Source organism: Lissotriton helveticus, chromosome 10 (assembly GCF_964261635.1).
Source record: "Lissotriton helveticus chromosome 10, aLisHel1.1, whole genome shotgun sequence".
Taxonomy (NCBI): domain Eukaryota; kingdom Metazoa; phylum Chordata; class Amphibia; order Caudata; family Salamandridae; genus Lissotriton; species Lissotriton helveticus.
Genome location: NC_136071.1, coordinates 795,990,033 through 796,013,347, shown reverse-complemented (window position 1 = coordinate 796,013,347; position 23,315 = coordinate 795,990,033). Strand labels below are relative to the sequence as shown.

The 23,315-nt window shown below is 48.6% G+C and overlaps 1 non-coding gene across 1 annotated transcript; it reads left to right on the top strand.

Annotated features, from left to right (window-relative positions):
* Nucleotides 1-17,070: 17,070 nt before the first annotated feature.
* LOC144786373 (small nucleolar RNA U13) lies at nt 17,071-17,171 on the top strand. The gene has a single exon (XR_013602172.1). It is a non-coding gene; the product is annotated as a small nucleolar RNA U13 (small nucleolar RNA).
* The last annotated feature ends 6,144 nt before the right edge of the window (nt 17,172-23,315 follow it).

Sequence of the window (23,315 nt, the reverse complement as noted above, 5' to 3'; positions counted from 1 at the left end):
CGATTCTACTGCTGATGAGTGCGTGGGTGACTGTCCTTCTGGATTCGGTGGTGATCCACTTGAAGATCTTTCAGAACAGATGTAGCGTGTGGAAGCAGGATGATAAAACGGCAATGATCTGTTAGCTCATGGTGAGCGAGGAGTCCAGTATGATGCAGAGGTTCTGCACGTGGTCTGTGGGTGTGGGCGGTGTTCCAAGTGCTGCAGACCACCAGGGGGTGGAGCACATGATCTGGACTTTGGTCTTCTCTGAGTTCAGCTTGAGGCAGCTGTTCTTTATCCAGGTGATGACAGCCTTCATCCTGTCATTAAAATTGTTCTTGGCGACTATGGGTTCTTGGTGAGGGAGAGAGTCAGCTGGGTGTCGTTGACATAGGAATTGATGTTGAGTCCGTGGTTCCTGACGATGACTGTGAGTGGGGCCATGTACATGTTGAAAAGCGTGGGGCTCAGAGAGAAGCCCTGAGGCACTCCGCTGCTGATCGTTAGGAGCAGAGGTAGTCTGACTCTTTGTTCAACTGGTGAGGAAGGAGCAGATCCATTCCAGGGTTTTTTTTGCAGATGCTGGCATTGTGGTGTCTTGTGCATAGGCTGCGTTGAGAGATGATATTGAAGGCGGTCGAGAGGTCCAAGTGGAGGAGGGCTGCAGTTTGGCCTCAGTCAAGGAGAGTGCGGATGTCGTCTATGGCAGCGAGGAGGGCGGACTCGCTGCTGTGGTTGCTTCAGAAGCTGGATTGGGAGACGTCCAGGATGTGGTTTGCTTTGATAAACTCAGAGAGTTGGGCGATGATGGCCTACTTGATTACCTTGACTGGGAATGGGAGAAGAGAGATGGGTCTGAAGTTCTTGAGGTTCTTGCTGCTCCTCCATCTCTTCTCGAGTCGTCCACAGGTGCGTCGGGACTCATGAAGGGTGGCAGAGAACCAGCTGGCTTTCTTAGTGTTGCTTGCTTGGGGCTTTCTTCAACGGGGCCAATGTGGCAGTGCAGTCGGAAGTTGCGTGCTGTATTGTTGGCATCTGTGGATGCTGGTGGAGGGGTTTTGCTAAGGGAGGTGGTGATCTGTTCTTCGGTGACCGTGTTTCAACTTCTGCAAGGGTAGAGGTGGGCATGGTGGTGTAATGTGGGTTTGGTGAAGGAGAAGTGGGCACAGTGGTGGTCAGTCCACTGAAGCTCGGTGGTGTGGCTGAAGGTTATGTCGCTGGCAGAGAAGATTGGGTCGAGCAAGTGGCCCACTGAGTGGATTGGGGGGTGACCAGTTCAGTGGTGGTGAGATTCTCCAGCAGGGGTGATGTGTTTTTTGTCATTGGAGTCCATGTGAAAGTGGAGGTCACCAAGGAGGATGTAGTCTGTGCAGGCAGTGTGGGGTGCAATGAAATAGATGATGGAATCGCTGAAGGGTGAGTGGGATCCAGGGTGTCTGAAGATGAGGGTGCCACGGAGAGTGGTGTTTGGGTTGGTCTGGACCTGGAAGTGGAGATGCTCAATGTTTCCCGAGAGGTCGTCTGCATGGGTGGTGAGGCGGAGGGTGCTTTTGTGTCCGCTGGTGATTCCTCCCCCAATTTGTTGACACAGTCCATGTGGGTGATCTTGAAGCCATCCAGGATGGCAGTGGCGATGTCCGAAGGGTAGGTCTAGCTCATCCAGGTTTCCATGAGGAATGCGATGTCAGGGTCCACAGAGTCTAGCAGGATGCAGTTAAGGAGGCCGGGTCCAGTTTTTGTCAGTCATGCGGTGGGTGGGCCTGGTGTGCGGTGACAGGCGAAGGTGAAGCTGCAGTTCAAGCAGGAAAAAGGTCCTTGGGTGTCCATCAGCGATGCCCGGCAGCAGGCAGTGTAGCGTCTGGTGTTGAAAACATGGAGAGTGTTGGTGTCATAGTGGTGGACGGTCTGAGAACCAGGGCCCATGGCGAAGGGCGCAGACGGGCTTGCCTTTGGTCCGCAGGCGGCCTGCCTTCAGGGCATGCGTCTGCTGCGTGACTGGGCAACGGCCGCCATAAATGGTGTGAGGGGGAGGGCTGGACAGCAGGGAGGCGGGAAGTGGGAATCGGCACTGTAGGAGGGCAGGTCCGCAGGGAACAATCAGCGGCAGGTACATGGAAAGAAAAGGTGCAAAAAGAGACAAGAGAAGGAAAAAGTGAAAGGAGGTAAATAGAAAGCAAAGCAAATGAAAGGACGCAAATAAAAAGCAAAGCAAAATAAAATGAGGGAAAGAGAAAGGCAGAACAGAGAGACAGAGGGCAGAACAGCGGCAGAGAAGGGAAGCTCCCCACTGGACCATCAGGGATGAGGTGCAGGAGGATGCCTGTGGGCATCAGAGGGCCTCAAATACCAACCAGCAAGGGTCAGGAGCAGCAGGTACCAGGTGGAGCTGTGCGGGAAGGGAAGCAGTTCACTCCCAAGTATCTGATTTTAGACGAGGTAAAAAAAAAAGCCCAAAGATTCAAAAGATTGTTTGGCATAGAATGTATTTAAAGGGAGTATCTCAGTTTTATCAGAGCTCATTTTATACCCAGATGACAATAGTGAGAATTCAGTCAGTAAAGCTGGTAATGAGGTATCAGGGTTCGACACAAAAAGCAGAATGTCATCAGCATAAGATGCTCTCTTCAAGTGATGACTAATATATTGAAACCCCAAAATTAGTGAATAATTCCGGATCCGAGAGAGGAGAGGTTCCAAAGTAAAAAGAAACAAGAGAGAAGGAAGAGGACATCCTTGACAGCCACCTCTTTGGTGTGGGAAGTAGGGCATATAGCCATTTACTATCACAGAAACTCTAGGAGATTTATATAATATGGACATAAGGGAAATAAGAGGTGAAGCATAAAATCCCAACCCAGCCAATCAAAGGCTTCCTCAGCATCAAACATTACTGCTGCTAAAGAATAAGACAAAAGGGCATTGTTGGAAAATTGCCCTCTCTGAAGGGTCACCCCAAACTTTTTGACTTCCTGTTCCTCTTTTTCTGACCTTCTTTTTGTTGGCTTTAGTACTCTGGGCAGTTTACCACTGCTGATCAGTGATAAAGTGCATGTGCTCTATCCTCTAAACATGGTATAATTTGTATACCTGTTTGGCTTATTTGATTTACTTGTAAGTCCCTTCTAAATGGTATACCATATGCCCAGGGCTTGTAAATTAAATGCTATTAGTGGGCCTGCAGCGCTGATTGACCACGCAGAGACATAGCCTTTCAAATCTGTCTCAGACCTGCCACTGCAGGGTCTGTGTGTGCAGTTTACCGCCACTTCATCTTTGCATTTAGAACTACTTGCCAAGTCGCAAACTCTCCTTTTATTACACATAATTAGCACCTAAGGGAGGCCCTAGGTAGCCGTATGGGCAGGGTGCTGTGTAAATGAAAAGTAGGAGATATACTGGTATGTTTTGCATGTCCTGGTAGTGACAACCAGTCTACTTCGTTTTTCACTTCTGTGAGGCCTACTCTTCTTGTAAGTTAGCATTGGGAATTCCTTAATATACTTTTAAGCTGTAATTCCTGATCAGAAAAGAGAAGCTTTTTCATGTTTCATATGTTTGGAATGGTGTCCTCCTTATTGTAAAGTTGGATTTAGCATTACTATTTTAGAAATGCCACTTTTAGAAAGAGTACATCATTCTGTGCTTATAACTCTGTGTGCTTTGCAGCCTGTCTCCAATACACGTCTGCGCTGGGTGACAACTACACTTTGTGTATTCTCTCTAGACAGCCACAACACAGGATGGATAGGTGTGTCTGAGTGCCCATCTACATTCTGATGGCTTTGCCGGGCAGTACACTTCACTTAAATAGGGAATGTCCAGTCCTCACACAAAGGACTGATTACCTCCCCCCACCCCCGCAGACAGGACTGGGATGAAATGGATACTTGTGCTCTTCAAAGAGCTCTCCAACATCAAAGGCAATACTGGACTTGTAATTGAAGCTCTGCCAGATAAACTTCTGTGCTGCGTATAGGCCTCAACTGGACTGCTGATTTGGAAGGCATGCTTTTTTCTTTGTTGCCCTGCTGGTCTCTGACTCTGCTGAAGGAGAGCTGTACTCTGCCTTCACTCCAAGTGATCTCCAAGGGCTTGTTGGCTTGCCTCCTGTTGCCAGAGACTCAGTGATATCAAAGTCAGCAAGGATTTTCTTATCTTTAAATATGTGAGATCCTTGAGAATTCTGCAAATGATATATCCTGGTGTGCTGTCAATCCTTCAGCTAATTAGCCAGTAGCTTTCCAACTTTACCACAACCACCATAGTATGGAGCCCTACTTTTGAGTAGCACAATGTAGGCAGCCGTTGTAGAAATTTCATTAAATCACATTTTGTCTTTAACTAAATCATGAAAGATTGTATTGGATTTAGACAAGTAAAATTGATGTTCTAGAGTTTTGGTATATTTGAGCAACTCCTTATGTTCTTTGATAAAATGTTTTTATTCTGGCTATATAGTCCATTGTGAAACCACAGGCAGCTGATTTAAATGTGTCCCATAACAATGGAGAAAACAGATTAGAATAATTGTGAATATCAAAAAAGTCCAGAGCAAATGAGGTAAAGTCCGAAAAAAATGTAAAGTCTTTCAATAAGGAGTTATTAAATCTGCATTTAACCCTTGGTCTTTGAACAGGAAGCATGCCCAGATCAGTAATGAATGAGGTGTGATCTAAGATCAGAAGAGACCCAATGTCAATGGAGAGAAAATTTTGGACTACGCTTTTGCTTAAAGATATAATCCAATCTAGATAGTGATCCATGGACGAAGGTAGAGAAGGTATATTTTAGGGAGTTGGGATTGCAAAGTCTCCATGAGTCAATCAAAGCTGTACGAGAAACACCAGAGCAGAACTGTTTCTCCATTTTATGTGGTAGGAATTAACGGAGGATTGACTATCTAGCAAAGGGTCCATTATTTGATTACAGTCTCCACTGGTAACAAATAATCATCTGCTTACTGAAGGCTCTTCCTCTCCACATTAGTCCAGATGTTATAATCGATGTGTGGGAGGGCATAGACATATAATCTATGTGTGGGAGAGCATAGACATTAAATTCCATCAAAGGAATTGTATTAATATAATATTTAACAATTACCAGCTACCATCATTGTCAATTTCCTGAGCTAGGACAGTAAAATCTAATATTTTGTTACAAATAATAATAACATTTAACAATGACTATCCCTACCCATTTCCTTTTGAATTCCAGCACCTCAATCACAAAAAGGTGAGATTGCTGGAGAAGAACCAGATCTGGAATATTTACCTAGATGCCTCATTATTATTATTATTATTATTATTATTATTATTATTATTATTATTATTATTATGGGGTTATTAAAACCTTTTACATTCCATGAAATAACTCTAAACTATATTAAATGTAAAAGGATGGTGGTTTACGTGGTCTTTACCATTGACAAAAAAAAACATAAGGATAGAAAACAAGCAAGTGCAATAGAAAATGGGAACTACCAAATGACGGGAAGACAAAAACAAAAAAAAGAGAAGGAAAATACAGATGAGAAAAAGGGAAATAAGATAAGGCCAAAAAAGACAGTACATGTCAACAAGTGACGAATGCAAAGAATGTACCTGACTGGAATGAGAAAAGGGAGATAGGGAAGGGACGACACCAAGAAAAGGCAACACATCCAGGGAGAAATGCACGCTGACACCAATATGTATGAGCAGATAAGTAAGATAAGCAAGGGTGGGTGAGGACTTCACAATATTAAACAGGTCTGTAACTGAAGCAAAAGGAAAAGGTTAAAAATACAAATCAGAAAACAGTGGCCACCATACAGAGAAAACTAGAGACACATGAAGATAACAAGTTATACAGAAAAGATTCTAAAAATTAGAAGAACTGCAGGAAGCAGATTATCCATCAAAAGTGATAACGTCGAGATAGTCTTGACGTGCCCATAACTTCACTCATATGATTGTTAAGAAACTTCTAGAGTTCAGTGTGGTCCTCATAGCTTTTATTGTTGTCTTTATAGGTGACTTTAAAAACACATGGATGGAACAACTCATAGCGAGCATTCAAAGCACGAAGTGGTGGGCGAAGGTTAAGAAATTATTTTTGGTGATTGGCAGTGATCCTGGCAACATCTTGAGTAAGGAAAATCTCTCTCCTGGAGCAAATTAATGGCTTCTTGGCCTTAGCAGCAGTATGTACCCTGAGGAAGAATAGTCCAGGAAAGTGCCCCTTTTTGCATGGTAACCACCCTCTTTTTTTCTGACACTTGATGCACTTTGACTTGATGTGCACTGTGTTCCTTCCGATCAAGTTCCCAGTGCCTGTGTACTTTCCTAAAACTGTGCCTTTGTACCCACAATTGGCACATCTCTGGCCAGAGGTAAGCCCCTTGTAGAAGGTACTGTGGGTACCAAGGGCACTGTGACCTGGGAAGCTCTCTAAGGGCTGCAGCACCTAATGTGCCACCTTTAGGGGCCCTGCACCTTAACACACACACACACTGCCATTGCAGGCTGCTTGTTTTGGTGCAGAGAAAAGTGAACAGTCGACATACCTCCTACCTACTGCCTGCGGCCTAGGTAAGACACCCCTTAGCAGGGTGCACTAGACCATAGGTGGGGGTACAGTTGCATGAGCACTGTACCCCTACAGTGTCGAAGTCAATTTTTAGACATTGTAGGTGCAGTAAAGCCATAAAGGGTATATGGTCTGATAGTTGGTCATTACGAACTCCACAGCTCCATAATGGCTACACTGAAACCTTGGAAGTTTGGGAGCAAACTTCTCAGCACATTAAACCCACATTGATGCCGGTGTGGGATTTAATGTAAAATGCACTCAGAGGGCATCTCAGAGATTCCCCCTGAAAAAAACAACCAGCACCTTGTGTGGTTCCTGAATGGCTACCCACCATTTGCCACCCCCAGGCAGGATTCTGGACCCCTGGGTAGAGGGTCTCCGCTCTCTGGGTCCAGAAACAAAGCCCACCCTGGGCAGAGGTGTAATTCCTCCTCCCGTAGGATGGGCTGGGTCCACGAAAGGCCTGCTGCGCCTTTGTTAGCTGACCCTGCTTTTTTGCCCCAGCAACTGGCTCTTACCGGTTCTAACGCCCCCCCCCCCCCTTGTTTGGGGGGGGGAGAATTGGCAGGGAAACGGAGTTGTGGAGAGAGGTGTTCCCACCTTTGCCAACCCCACCAAATGTGGGAGGCGAGGTGAAGCACACATCTCAGTCTCCTCCATCTTGAAGAGGACCCAGCCAATTAGAGAGAGGCTCATGTCCCCTATCATTGGAGGGTGGCATAATAGGGAGTGTAATCACCCCATGGAAGGCACCTATTAGTCCCACCTTACACACCCCTGTAACACACCTAAATGTAATATTTAGGGGCAACCCTGAACTTTGCCTCTTCAGATTCGAGGAAGAAAGAAGAAGGGCCAAAGAGCTCTGCTGACCCAGGAAGAAGAGGACACCAACTGCTTTGGCCCCAGCCCTACTGGCCTGACCCGACTCCTACCTGCTCACAGCGAAATTTCGATGTGTCTAGTAGCCAGCAGAAATCCATAACGCAGAGGTCCTGCCCTGCCTTCTTCTAAAAGACTCTGTCTCCCATGAGCACCGGATTTCCTCAACCAAAAAGACTCCAACACAGACACCAGATCCAGTTGGATTTACTGCACCACTCTTCACTCGACACCCAACGGACAGAGTTTGAGTGGCCCAACACCATGTGGAGGTCTCCCCAGTGATCCTGACTTGGGATCCAGTGATCCCTGGCCTGCGTCGACCTTCCATCCAACACCTGCAACCTCAACTTGAGGGATCCTTCCGACCGCAACCAGAGTTGGTAAGAAGATCTGACACCTAAAGACACCCCTTCACTCAATGCTACACGGCCGTGGGTGGCCCAACCAATGGTGTCTAGGCATCCTGCAAGAACCCGCCTTACATTTCCTGCCGATGGTCGTCCTCAGGAGACCTCCTTGATCGAGCCGGCAGCACTCTCTTCCAACCCGGAGATCTCCATTGGAATCCACTGGGCTCCCAACATCTTGTTGCATCCGGCCAACTCCATGCTGCTGGTAGTGCAGCTCCTGTGCTGATTTTTAGCCCCTGCAGTGCTGATCTTAGTTCCAGGAGCTTTGCTCCCACAACCGAGTGGCCTGCTCGTAAGCAGCCACTAACCGAAGGCACCCCTAGCTACATTGGCTAACATTGGGCACCTGCACTCTGCACCTGGCCGCCCTAGTACCGCTGGTGGTGCAATTTGTGTGCCTACTTGAACCTTAGGGTACCTTGGCTCTAAACCCAAAAAGCTATTTTTGCAGGTAGTTTACTTATCTGCAAACCGATAACCTTTCTTCCCTTAGATACCCATGTTAGGACTTTTCCCCGAAAATGTTCTAATGTTGAACTGACTTTTATATGGGAACCAAAGAAATTTTGCTTCGAACCAAAAACTGTCGTATTTACCTGTGTATTGTAAGGTCCAAGATGGGATATTTAGGCATATCACCCAGAGCAGTCATAGAAACGAAAAAGTGATCTAAAAGTAATCTAAAGTACTTTCACTGTATTCTGAACTGTTTTAAAAGCAAATACACCTGTAACAATTCCAGTTCCATCCACAATTCAATTTCTGTGTACAGCCTTGCATTTAAAAGTTTATGTTACTCACCTGTGCCAAGCCCTGCTTGGTTCTACAAATAAAATATAAGAATACCTTTTTATACTTACCTAATTGGTCTGGATTCTGTCTCTGAGTATGTGTTATCAGTCCTTGCCTGAGTAAATACAATTAATGCTTAACACACCCTCTAATAGGTCTAACTGCTCAACCACTCTACCAAAAGAGAGCTGTTAGTGATTATCTAATTTTGCCTCTGCTGTACCTCTGGGGATCCCCTGTACTCTGTGCACACTATACCTTACTTTGTTATAGCATATAGAGAGCCATCTTCCTACAATTAGCACTTCTGAATTTAGAGGAAGAAGTAGTTGACCTCATATGTTGACCCAACCTGTGCCTTCTTTGGATATTTAACACTGTTGAAGGTGGGACATCGACAAGAGGCAAACATTAGGTGGGGTCTGCCTCCTCTATTTCTTCTGGAAGGACATAAATTCATAGATTGTTTCTATTTTCCAAATCTTCTGATTGCCTCTTCAACAATGCTACTTCCTATCCAATAAAGTTACTTTGTGCATTTGATCTTGAATGGCACTGACTCTCTTTTCCACTTCGAATACCCTCCTTTCAGGGAGAGACCATTTGTCATCCAGGCTCGCTATCTGTTTATTGGATTCCTCTGCAAAAATATACAATGCTCTAAACTCTTCAAGTAAGATACTTTAAACAAATAGGCGAGGGTTCTTTGTCTTGCTTAAGTCTTAGTTTCAGAAGAGGTAGTGTGAGATTTTGAGGAGGAAGAGGATGCAACAGGTTTCAAAATAGCAGAGGGGAGCAACTCACTGAAAGCTAGACTAGTCACCATGGCAGTCAGACAGGGTGTATATTCAGTGGTTTCTTTGGTGTCAGAGAACATTTGGTCTTGAGCTTCTTAACCCTACCCATGCTAGGGTATTAAATTACAAATAAAGTGTGAACAATCAAACCAAGGCGATAATGTGTCATTGGACAAAAGGAAAAAACCCAGGAGTGAGTCCAATTTCAGAAATTACTTTGTGGGTGGCCAAAGAGCTTCATGCATTGCAAAATGTCCCAAAGTAGAAAAAAATAAATAAATCTCACTGCTTTAAATCCTCTCGATATATAATTACATGCTTTCTGTATATTTCATAATCTCTTCACAGTAGAAGGGAAAGACAGATAAACAGCAGAGGGAGTGAAGAAAACGGAAGTGTCATCATGCTTGACTGGATCCGAGGTTGCAGTAAAATGGCTGCTGCTCCTGGCGCCTGTGACAGGATCAATGGCAATCCGGTATTCTAATAAAGACGACTCGTTCCATGAAATGAAAGTCAGGACGCATGTTCCTGCACTAGCGACTCAACCCATGACCCGCACTATCCCATCACATGTCAGGATCCTCACGTATGGCAGCCGGACCCCTCTGCCGCTGAAAGGAAAGATGACCGTTCAAGTCAAAGCAGAAGGGCGAGAAGTTACCACCACCTTCCATGTGGTCAACAGAGAAGTGGACATTCTAGTGGCCACACAGAAGAAGACCATGGCCTAGTCACATTCACCAACTCAATCAATACACTACAAACCGAAGATGTCCTAAACCTATTCCCACAACTGTTCAAAGGACCCGCATGCATAAAAACAGCCCCTATCAAACTGCATATCGGCAAAGCAGTGAAGTCATTAGCCCTGAGGCACAGACAAGTACCATTCCACCTGTGAACTGCAGTGAAAAAGGAGATACAAGAATTAGTGCAACAAGGGGTCATCGAAAAGGTTACAGGACCAACACCCTGGGTATCCCCAATGGTGATCGGAGAGAAGCCAAAGCAGCCGGGCAAGATCAGGCTATGTATCGACATGCGCTTACCCAATCAAGCAATCAAGTGTGAGAGGCACTTGACGCCCACTGTAGATGACATCTTTTGCAGATCTCAGCGGGTCGTGCTGGTTCTCCAAGCTAGACCTCAATGCAGGATACCACCAACTGAAGCTAGCTGAAGAGAGCCGTTATATTACGACATTCTTGACTCATATGGGCATATGCCAGTATAAAAGACCTAACTTAGGAATATCCTCCCAGAACACAATCCAAGAAATACTGTCAGGGCTCCACGGGACACTTAACGTCAGCGATGACATCCTGATCCACTCCGCGACCATGGAAGAACACTGTTGCCATCTTCAAGCCACCCTTCAACGTCTCGCAGAACATGGAGACACCCTCCAACGAGACAAGTGTTCGTTCTTCCAAGACTCTATTGAATTCTTTGGATATGTGTTCAGCCAAGACTGGGTGAGAGTAGACCCGAGAGAATCGCTGGCGATAAAACCAGCCCCGGCACCCATGTCAGCGTTGGAAGTAAGGAGCTTCTTAGGGATGGCCACATATTGTGGCAGGTTCATACCGAACCTGGCTATGCTAGAGGAACTCCTATGTGCCTTGACCAAGAAAGACGCAATTTGGAAGTGGAGCCAGGAAGAAGACAACACCTTCCAAAAGATCAACGAAGCGCTGCTGGGGGCAACAACCATGGCGTATTTCTACTCCACGCGAGCGACAGAACTCATTGTGGACACCAGTCCCTTTGGACTAGGAGCCCTCGTGACCCAGGAAACGGATCCCGGAAAGTGGACTCCAATAGCCTTTGCAAGCAAGGCCCTCATGCCGACAGAATCCAGATACTCCCAGATCGAGAGAGAAGCGCTGGCCATCAAGTAGATCGAGAGAGAAGCGCTGGCCATCAAGTGGGCCTGCAACCATTTTCACTTGTATGTTAGTGGCCATCAATTCTGGGTGGTAACCAACCATCAGCCACTGAGCCCACTATTCCGAGGCACAGCACTGCATCCGCCACCAAGAATCGAATGCTGGGCTATACAGCTACAGCACTACTGAATGGAAGTGGTCTACCGGCCCAGAGCAAGGACTCAGGCAGACTTCCTGTTGAGGCACCCACCAGAGACAGACGAAGATGGAGGTGAAAAAGAAAGGAAGACTGAAGAATACATAGACCTGTGTCTCAATGGGCCTGTCTGAGAGAAATCACCCTGGATGACATCAAAGCTGAAACGAGCAAAGACACAGTATTAACGAAGGTACTACACTCACTCTGGAGAGGGTCCTGGGGAGAATACCTACACGGAGTGAACGGATGGCATGAGTCTGACAGGGACAGGCCGAACAAGCTCTGGAGAGTGCGTGAGGAACTGAGTGCCACTGCGGACGGAGTAGTGCTACAAGGGTCTCGCATAGTCATCCTGGCCAATCTACAAGAACGAGCCACGGCCCTAGCCCATGAAGGACACCAAGGAACAATGCGAATGAAGTCTTGCATGAGGGAGAAAGTATGGTTCCCTGGGCTAGAGGCAGCAGTCGATACGTTTGTAAACAATTGTCTACTGTGTCAACAAGCAGCCAAGAGCATCCTGCTTTGGTGATAACAGTAGAACCAGCCAAAGCCCAATGGCAAGGCTGAGTATTGATTTTGGGAGTGTCCAGATGGACAGACAACTGCTGTAATAATTGACGGTTACACCAAGTACCCCATAATCAAAATGATCGCGTCTACCTCGTTTGTATGCCTACAGCCTGTACTCGAGAGAGCTTTCTCTCTATTTTGTATTCCACAAAAAATATTAAATCCGACAATGGGCCCCCATTTCAAGGGTCGGAGTTCAAAGACATGATGATTTCGCTAGGAATCCACCATCACCGAATAACTCCACAATGGCCCCAAGCTAACGGAGAAGCAGAACACTTCATGAGGACTCTCAATAAAGTACTGTGGATTGCTGTCTCCGAACAGGCCGACACAGAAGTAGACATGCACAAGTTCCTACCAGAGTACAGCAGTACTCCGCACTGTACTACCCAGCGGTCTTCCTGGTCACTGATGCTCGCCGGACCACGACGAGACAAGCTTCCAGCAGCAGCCGGATGGGCACCTGAGCTGTATGATCCCGCGCAAGCCCAGGTCAGAAGGGCAGCAATCAATGTGGGAGCCAGCAAGAAAAGACATGCCAAGCCGAGAAACATCCTGCCAGGCTGTACCATCCTGATTAGGAATCGCCTCAGCAGAGGTAAGTTCCGCACCACATACCAGCCTGAAGCGTGGACTGTGCTAAAGACCAACGGGACTGCCATCACCTTCCAGAAAGGGACTTAGGTCATCACCCGGAACATATCCTGGTTTAAACGCATCCATGACACAAGCGTCAACTGGAGGACGCCGAGATGAGCAGAATGCGAAGTAAATGTCATTGATAACCAGTAACTGGGTCTCGAGTGTAGCGCAGCTGTGGTGGCCCCACCTTCACTGACACCGGTGGAGGTCAAGACTGCCTCAACCAGTGTTTCCACCAGACAGCCATGCAGACCTCCAGCAAGTCGTGGAGTCCGGTCCCAGAGATATGCACTGAGACCGAATCCAAGGCCAAGCCAAAGACTCGCAGACTTTATGTGCTAACTTTGATTGGATTTGTTCGAAAACTGACTTGGGATAGGATGTACGGGTCTAGTTTATTTCACACGGCACCCGAGATCCCTGGCCCAGAAGGGCACATGCACATTGTATCAACCTCTGGCCAGGCTTGGCCAGAGGGTATAAATAAATGGGCGGAGGTCCCTCAGGACTTCTGGCCCACAACAGTGTATGAATGTGTTGTGTCATCCTTCCTACGCTGCGACAACACTAGGCCCCACAGCACATCACTCCACCATCACAGACAACTCTACACTGTTCTGTTCTCCTGGAACCGCAAAGGCAGCTCCAGTGTTACTTTATATGCGACAAGGTTCAGCGCTCGCACACTAGCTGCCAGGTGGTCATCTTTGGTGGTGGTCAAGTCAAGCACCCCTGAAAGTATTGCTGTTGTTGGTAGAAAGCTGATGTATTGGATGTTAATGGCTGAAGAAGTCTTGAGTTTGTTATAATATCTCATTTATGTTAGACTACATTTTGATGATGTGTTCTAGAGGGAGACTGGAGAAGCCGCTCAGAAGGTCACCTGAGGGGGGTGCATTGGTAAGGTTACTAAGGACAAGGGTGCTGGAAATAGGGGTGCTGGAGGTGTTGCTGCATCCCTAAAATAACAAGGCCAGTGTTCACAAGGAGAATGAGCAATAAAAAGTCCTTTACATTTCGATTTTACTTTGTCACATTTGCTGAAGTTCAAAGACCGAGGCCAAAAGTCAAACAATGTCTTCTGACCAATTCCTACTTTTGTTTTATTTTTACCAGGAAGCTTGGTGTTTACTTTTCTTTTCACTGCCAAGTTTGATACATTTGTAACGTGAACCAAGTGACAGTCTTGCTGGGGGACAGGGTTGGATTTTAAATGCTTTCCAATGCACAACCAAATTTTAATACTTATATATGAACAATACAAATATTTCAAAATACATCTGCAGTAATGAGAATACAAATGAGGACTGTGTGATTTTTGTAATAGTAAATTGGGATGAAATCAAAGACATTAATAGGATCCAAGCAAACCTATACAGTTTACTTGCGTGGTGTGCAAACGATATATATACACACTAAAACCTGATTTCCACACATTACTGTTGGTGGGCCATCTAAGTTTAGTATTAAAATTACACGTCTGATGCAAATTTATTGGCAATTTTCAAGAGGCCATTCAAATGCAGAATGTGCTTTTTAGGTCTCGCCTTTAGCTGTCGCCCTGCTCATTTTCAAGCACACACTCGTGCTCGTGGCGGCATCCACCATGCGGGAATGAGCAGCGGCGCGCCACAAGCACGAGTGCAGTGCTTGAAAATGAGCAGACTGGTCTCCCAAGCGGGCACGTGCCTCTCTCCTCGCCCACACGTCCCGGCTACTCACTCGCTATGCACTCTCCGTCTCCTTTTTTGCTTGCACTTCTTGTTCTCTTGCCAAAGGCCTGCATGGAAAAAAAATCAAAGTTTACCACCAGATCCCTCTGTTTTTCACTGTTCGTTCCTTGCCTCGTTTTTTTTGGTCCATTTTGTTTGGATTTTTAGGTCGAGGACCGTAGGCTGCGCTTGCGCAGTCTCCGGGAGCAGATTTCATGTTTTGGAGTATGGGGGCTTGAACCCGCCTCTCTCCTCCATTCTCCTCCATTGGCTGGCTTCCTAAACGGAGGCCAGCCATTGGAGTATAAGGGAGTCACTCCAATCAAGCCCCGTCACTTTCGGATTCGGGGGCGTGTTTTTGGCGTTCTTTCGCCCTGTGACGTCACCCGTCACTCAGAACGCCAAAACACGCCCCCGAATCTGAAAATGTTCGGAGCTTTGCGGCCGTCATTTTGCTGCTCGTTAAGATGAGGTTGGCCGCTCTCGCTGTCCTCGTTCCCGCAGTTTGTGTCTTTTTCCCGCCCCCCTCCCGCTGTCCGTGTCTTTGTTCCTGCCCCCCTCCCGCTGTCCGTGTCCTCATTCCCGTTGTATCCTGGATTTATCTCTGTTAGCTCCCTTGACTGTGTCCTGGCGTCTCTCCGTCCTCTCGTTGCCCAGGGGCTCGGTGTTAGCGGCTGCGGACATGGCGTGCGGTGCCACTCTGCCTCCCTCCTATCTTATCTTCTGCCCCCCCCCTGCTGTTTCTTGCCTGCCCCATTCCCCATGTCCGGTGTTTCCTCTCCCCTGTCCCTCCTCAGATCTGTCTGTCCAGAGCTCGTACTGTAGCTCACCGAGGCTCTCACTCGGCGCTCTCCACTGATATTCTCCGTAATCCTCTCATGCGGCTCCCTCTGCTCTCCCTGAAGCCAATCGATGGCTGGCTCTGGCCCCGCGGGGGTGAACACGGGATTGTTAAGTTATTAGCACCATTCTGTCAGCTCTAATGTGGGGATTGATCGGAGCCGCTGCACTTCCGCAGGGGCCCCGCAGCCCCCCTCCTCCCCACACACACAACGCAAACCTCACAGAGCGCCACATTCACCCCTCAGCGCCCATCCAAAGCCACCCACAGCATTCACAGGCCACCCAGGACCCCCATAGGTGATGACCTACTCAAAGCACCCCACACACTGCCGCAGCCCCTTCCCCTGTTCCCGCTAAAGCCCTGCACAACTGTCTCTTCAGCCTCCTACAGCCTCGGCACTTCACAGACTGCCACAGCGATCAGTTATCCCCCCTCCCCCACACACAGCGTTGCAGTGCCCCCCATCTCAGCACCTCAAAGCGCTGCAGCCTGCTTTCTCTCTCAGTTCCCGCCAAAGCCCCCCCACAACTTCCTGTAGCACTAGAGAGCCATCTAGAGCCCTACTTAGCTCTTGACTGACTCAGCACCTCACAGAGCCCCACAACCATTTTAATCTCAGTTGCCCCCAAAGCTTCCCGCCAAAGAGCCCCACACAGCCTCGGCACTTAACGGAGCGCCAGACCATCTTCGTATCTCAGCATCCCTCCAAGACCAGCCACTAACCGAAAACCTTACAGGGGACACCGCCATAACATCTCTGCGTGCCATCACACCTGGGCAACCCAGAGTCCTGCATAGCTCCTCGTGACCTTTAAGCATTCTACAAACTAAGCGCCTACCCGTACCAGCATCAACTTTCAGCGTCCCTTCAAAGCTACCAAGAACAGCCGTCCAGAGGCCACCGTAACCTCAACATCTCACAGAATGCCACTGCCACCTTCCTTTCCCTGTTTCTGTAGCCCTCTCCACTCGCGGGCTACAGGCAGTGGCGTCTCCAGAAGGTAATTTTAAGCAAGGGCACAGATTGGGCCACAGAAAAAATGTGCTAAGGCCACCAACAAAGATCATATATAAATGTGTGTGTCAATATGCGTGTAAATATATACATTTATAAAACATATACAGGTGTGCATAAAAAAATTCCTTCTGTATTTGTATGTGTACATATATCTATATATGTATACTCAGCTATTGGCATTGTAAATGACAATGCCATTTATTTAACGATTAAGCTATTGGCAATGTAAATGACAATGCCATTTATTTATGATTTAAAAAAAAAAAAATTCATGAGCAATGCCAATAGCTCTATCTTTAATGATGCCGAGACCATTGCATTGTAAATGCTTGTTTTAATGTCCGTCACCGTTCTCCATACCTCCACCCTTACAAGACGCTTTAGTGGTGACTTCCCTTGTTATACATAAATGTTGCCATTTCATGATATCTGCTGAGGATACAATGTAGTCCGTTCTTTATGGTGTAACTAAATAGAGCCTATTGTGGGCGGTCATTTTAAGGGAAGAAACTACAAACCAAGACACGGATTGGCTACACTGCCGCATATAAATTAGCATATTAATATGGTTGTGTTAACAGTACAACTTTTACTGTAGTGGACTCTCTTTGCTTAAAAAATATCATAGATAACTCGTGATTAGCCCGGATTGTGACCCTCGCAAATGTGGACAGACATGAGAGGCAAGACAATCTTACCCGCACATTCATAGGAGAATCGAATTCTCTGGTGATCCTCTGTTAACATTTGATTTATTTTCTGGTTCTTACAAGTGATGAGTGGGTTTTGAAGCGCATGCGTGAAGTGTGCCTTCACATCCTTGTTACCACTGGGCACATTACCTTTCTGAGCTTGAACTGGAGAATCATTAGAGCTTAAATTGCGGTAAAGAACATGGTGTAATGTGTCTCAATCTGTGAATGGCATTCAAACTGAACTGTTTTATCAGTGTGAAAATACGATAGTTTTCTTATCTGGGTCCTTAACGCTATCAACTGAAATCTCTGATCTCTGCTTATGTTCAAAATCTACAAACCTCAGGTTAGAATACTGGTTTAGTCACTGATGTGGTTAATACACTTGTGCAATGCATTTGCAAGTAACAAGCATTTGCAATGCAACACGTGTCGCATTTACACAAGTTTGAGCTATTGGCATTGTAAATAACAATGCCTTTTATTTATGTTTTGGTTTTTGAAACATAAATAAAACGCCAATAGCTTAACCCCTTCGCCGCGGCACGAATTTTGCCGCAGAGAGGGTGGAAGTGAGCGCGGCGCTGCTGTGCTCATGACGGAACCACTCTGTCATGAGTCACGGGCGCCATGTGCTCATGATGGCATGGTTCCGTCACGGCCCCGTTACGGCCCGCCCGCTCATTAATTCGCCCACACAGGGAATTAATACCGCATGGGAGGAGTGGCAGCCACATGACGGAACCACGGCGTCATGAGCACACACCGCACGTGGCTGATGACGGTGGGGTTCCGTCATGAGCAGGCAACGGGTTAAACTTGCGTAAATGCGAGACCTATTGCATTGCAAATGCTTGTTGTTAGTGACAGTACCTACCACATCATGCTTTAGTCATAAATTTCCAACCAAATAATATAACTTCTAAGTTATGTTTACTATTGTTGAAAATCATGAGATCAGTTAGTTACCTCAGTTCTCTCAGCTGTCTTCTTATCTTAACCGTGCTCTAAACCCCTTTTTTCAAATTTTGGAAAAGTGAAGTGTTTCGTTGTTAAAAACAATGGGGCATATTACCGAGATGTGCATTGCAAAACGCACAACGCACATCTCCGTATCGCCGGATTTCATCGCCTAATTAGCGCGCAATTATCAATGCGCATCAGGCAGGCGATCAGAAATCCGGCGATAGTCGGCGATAAGGCACATTAGCGCATGAAAACAAACGTTGTTTTCATGCGCTAATGTGGGCCTTGATAATATGGGGGTGGATTCAGCTTTATGATCCACACCCCCATGTTAACAATGCCTAACGCCTGGTCGGAGCAGGCGTTGGGAGACCTGCGATAAATGAGTTTATCGCATTTTTTTGTCTCCCAATGCCTGCCTTGGTAATAGGGTGTTCCCACCTCCAACTACATTTTACATGTGGTTGGACGTGGGAACGCCCACTTTGCATGTCATTAGCGATGTTTATCGCCGACATGCAAAGTGGGCTCGGGCCAGACTTTAAAGTGCCCTTGGTAATAGGGCTCTAGCTGTATCGCCGCTTTCTCGGCACAATTCGCCGAGAAAGCGGCGATACAAGCCCTTGGTAATATGCCCCAATATGTGGAAATGTTGATTGGTCCACGTTAGGATTCCTCGTAGTTTGAGGTACTCGAAGTTGAGAGCGCGGTCTATCTACCTGTAATCATCGTCGTGTTCATCACATTGTCTGCCTTAGTGGTGACAACTGCTAAAGCGGTATATAAAAAACGGCCACTAGATGGCGGAAGGTCTTTGCATAACCCCAATGAAGGAAACGAAATTGTGACGTAAATTTACAATGATCATAAAAAGTCCTAAAACAGATCTGAAACATATAAACATCAGAGGCATCTAGCCATGTACTAGTTAATGTATTAAATAGGCTTCTTTATATTGAAAAGCAAGGCATAACTTTCATGTTTTCACTGCTTATGTGTGACGCTTCCAAATTTCCAATGTTCTTATGTGTGATCTTGGGTAAAAATCAAGGTTAGAACGAAGGTGTCAGTCATGGGACCTGGGCTTGACACTTCCCTATCTACGTCACTACGCGGGCAAACACCCAGGGGCAGATTTATGAGGCCCTTGCGCCACGTTTACGCCGCTGTTGCGTCACGCAAGGCGGCGTAAACGTGGCGCATCCCTACGAACGCTTTACAACGTGACGCATCTAGGCAGATGCGTCACGTTGTAAAGCCCTGCGCCGCTTGTGAGCGTTCCGGCGCAGGGTGGGCGTTCCGGGGCAGGTGCGCCTCGCAAGAGTGGCTGAGTGAAATCTATAAGATTTCACTCAGTCACTTTCAGGCCAATGCTGCGTCAAAAGCCTGCGCCTGCTTGAAGCAGGCGTAGGTCTTGATGCAGCATTGGTCAGATAGGGCACCCCCCCGAGCCTTGCTAGAGCTGCGTCGCGCTTGCGACGCAACTCCAGCAATGCGCCGCCTTTAAGGCACAGATGCGTCACGCATCTGTGCCGTTTTTCCCCCATGGTGCGCCGCATTGTAAATGCGGCGCACCATGGGTGGCGGAGCTGTGGCGCACTGTGGCGCACATTAACTGCCGCATCCCTGGGGATGCGCCAGTTAACATAAATCTGCCCCCCAGACAGCATTTTCAAACTAAACAATTTGGTGTTTTGTTGACTTTCGTATATTATCAGACCTGCAAACATCAATTTATTATTGCAAAGCCACTGTAATCTCGTCCGTTAAAAGAGTAGTTGAAGTAGTCAAAAATACAATTACCGCACTATACTGGGTTGTTAAACGACTGCTTTAGACTGAGGCAAACATTTCACAATCACGCATGAATGTTACTGGTTAGGAAAAGCTCTCATTCACTACAGCCTAAATGGTTGAAAGGCAGAGTAGGCTCTGCCGGGATGTCCCCCTCTTGTTACCAACAGACTGCGTTCCACTGGTCACGTTGCTTCCCTCCCCGAAGCAGACATGCCTGAAACTTACAATATTCCCTCGCCTGTTGGCCACTCTCGTGGTGGTGAAGGGACTTCAGTATTGAGGGAGAGGGGGATACCCCCTGCTCCCCTCGGTACTCCAACGCAGGTCATGCACTCAATCAATCAATCGTTACACTTGTAAAGCGCACTACATACCCGTGAGGGTCTCAAGGCGCTAGGGTGTGCGGGGAAGGGGGGACGGGACGCTGCGACTGATCGAAGAGCCAGGTCTTGAGGAGTCTTAAGTCCAGTGGGTCTTGGGTCAGCCGTAGGTTGGTGGGAAGGGTGTTCCAGGTCGAGGTGGGAGAAGGATCTGCCACCGGCGGTCGTTCTTCGGATGCGGGGGACTGTGACGAGGGCGGGCCGGTGGAGCGGAGCAGGCGGGTGGGGGTGTAGAAGCTGAGTCGTCTGCTGAGGTATGCTGGATCGGTGTTGTGGAGGGCCTTGTGTGCGTGGATGAGGATCTTGAAGGTTATCCTCTTGTTGACGGGGAGCCAGTGCAGGTCTCTCAGGTGGGGCGAGATGTGGCTGCGGCGGGGGATGTCGAGGATCAGACGTGCCGAGGCATTCTGGATGCGTTGCAGTCATCTCAGGAGCTTGGCCGAAGTTCCTGTGTAGAGGGTGTCTCCGTAGTCCAGCCTGCTGGTAACAAGGGCCTGGGTGACTGTTCTTCTTGTTTCGGTGGGGATCCACTTGAAGATCCTGCGGGTGTTGTAGCAGGATGAGGAGACGGCGTTGACCTGCTTAGTCATGGAGAGGGGGGAGTCGAGGATGACCCCAGGTTGCTTGCGTGGTCGGTGGGTGTTGGGGCTGTTCCTAGTGTTGTCGGTCACCAGGAGTCGTCACAGGCTGAAGGATGAGGATGAGGACCTCCATCTTGTCCGAGTTCAGCTTCAGTTGGCTGTTCCTCATCCATTCTGCAACGGCCTTCATTCCTTTGTGGAGGTTGGTTTTGTTGGTGTGAGGGTCTTTGGTGAGGGAGAGGATCAGCTAGGTGTCGTCGGCAAAGGAGATGATGTTGAGGTCGTGCTGTTGGGCTACGCGGGCGAGGGGTGCCATGTAGATGTTGAACAGCGTCAGGCTGAGGGAAGAGCCCTGGGGTACGCCGCAGATGATTTTAGTGGCATTGGAGAGGAAGGGGGGAGGCAGACGCTCTGAGTTCTGCCGGAGAGGAAGGATGTGGTCCAGTCCATGGCCTTCTCTTGGATCCCGGCGTCGTGTAGGCGTGTTTGCAGTGTGCTGTGGCAGACCGTGTCAAAGGCGGCTGACAGGTCAAGGAGGATGAGGGCCGCTGTTTCTCCGTTGTCAAGCAGGGTCCTGATGTCATTGGTGGCGGCAATGAGGGCTGTTTCAGTGCTGTGGTTGCTGCGGAACCCGGACTGGGACGGGTCCAGGATGCTGTTTTCCTCAAAGTAGCGGGTCAGTTGTTTGTTGACGATTTTCTCTGTGACCTTCCCCAGGAACGGAAGCAGGGAGATGGGTCTGAAGTCTTGAGGTCCTTGGGGTCCGCCTTGGGTTTCTTGAGTAAGGCGTTGATCTCGGCGTGCTTCCAGCTTTCTGGGAAGGTTGCTGTCTTGAAGGAGATGTTGATTACTTCCGGAGATGGGTTGCGATGGCTGTGCAGGCTTTGTTGAAGATGTGGTGAGGGCATGGCTATAATGGAGATCCGGAGTGGATGGTGTTCATGATCTCGCTGGTGTCCTCGTCGTTGATGCTGGTCCAGGAGAGCAGGCGGTTGGTGCAGGTGGTGGTCGTGGGGGCGGTGGTTTTTGGGGTGGTCGTGGCGTTGAAGCTGTCGTGGATGTTGGTGACCTTGCGGTGGAAGAATGTGGCCAGCGAGTCGCACAGATATTGCAAGGGCGGGATGTCGTTGGTGTTAGAGCTGGGGGTGGAGAGTTCCTTCACGATGTTAAAGAGCTCTTTGCTGTTGTGTGCATTGTTATCTAGGCGGTCCTTGAATGAGACCCTCTTGGCGGCTCTTATGAGTTGATGGTGTCTGCGGGTGGCGTTCTTGTGGGCTGCGTAGCTGTCCAGTGTTCGTTCACGGAGCCAGTTCTTCTCCAGTTTTTGGCATGTCCGTTTGGAGGCCTGGAAGTGTTTGGTGAACCAGGTGGCTTTCTTGCTGGTGTGGCTGTTGGAGGGTGTCTTGAGTGGGGCGATGGTGTTGGCGCAGATGTTGATCCATTGTCTGAAGTTGCTGGTGGCGGCGTCGGGGTCGGTGGAGTCGGCGGGTGGGCTCTGGGCGAGAGTGGTGGTTAGCTGGTCTTCGGTGACTTTGCTCCAGCAGCATTGAGGCATCTGTTGAGTGCAGTGGTGCGTGGTGGGCTTCCTGAAGGTGAAGTGGATGCAGTGGTGGTCGGTCCAGTGGAGTTTGGTGGTGTGGTTGAAGGAGACGTGGGGGCTTGCGGTGAAGATGGGGTCGAGCGTGTGGCCTGCGGCGTGTGTGGGGGTTGTCACGAGCTGTCTGAGGTTGTCAATCAGGGTGGTGGAGTTGGTGTTGTTGTTGTTCTCGAGGTGGAAGTTCAGGTCCCTGAGGAGGATGTAGTCCGTGGAGGCGAGGGTGTGTGTGCTGATGAAGTCGGCAATGGAGTCGCTGAACTGTGCTCGGAGTCCGGGGTGTGTGTAGACTAGGGTTCCTCTGAGGGTGGTATTGGGATCGGTGTGGATCTAGAAGTGCATGTGTTTGGCGATGCTGAGGGTGTCGTCGGTGTTGGTGGAGACTCTGAGGGTGTTCCTGTGGACAATGGCGATTCCTCCTCCTGCGCCGTTGGTACGGTCCCTGCGGGAGATCTTGTAACCTTCCGGGATGGCTATGGCGATGTCGGGAGCTGAGGTGATGTTCAGCCAGGTCTCTCTCAGGAAGGTGACATCTGGGGAGGTAGAGTCGAGAAGGTCCCAGAGTTCGATGGTGTGTTTGTGGGTGGAGCGGGAGTTGAGGAGGATGCATCTGAGGTAGTTGGGTTCTTTGGATGGCGGTTTGGCTGGCCGGGTGCTGGTGAAGCTGCAGTTCCGGCAGGTGAAGGGTCCTCGGGTGCACTTCAGGGTGGCCCGGTAGTAGATGTGTTCTCGTCCGAAGTTGACTGCGTGGAGGGTGCTGGCGTCGTCGCGGAGTCGGGTGTTGTGGTGTTCGCGAGGGCCAGGTGTTCTGGCGCTGGGCGCGGTCCAGGCATGGACGGGTGCAGACAGGTTTGCCTTAAGCGGTCGCCATATATGGGGAGATGGGAGGGAGGTGCAGCTGGGAGGCGGGAGCAGGGAGGCCAAAGGATGGTGAGGGGGCAGGGCCACAGGGTACGCAGCAGCGGGAACAGGGAATGGGCAGA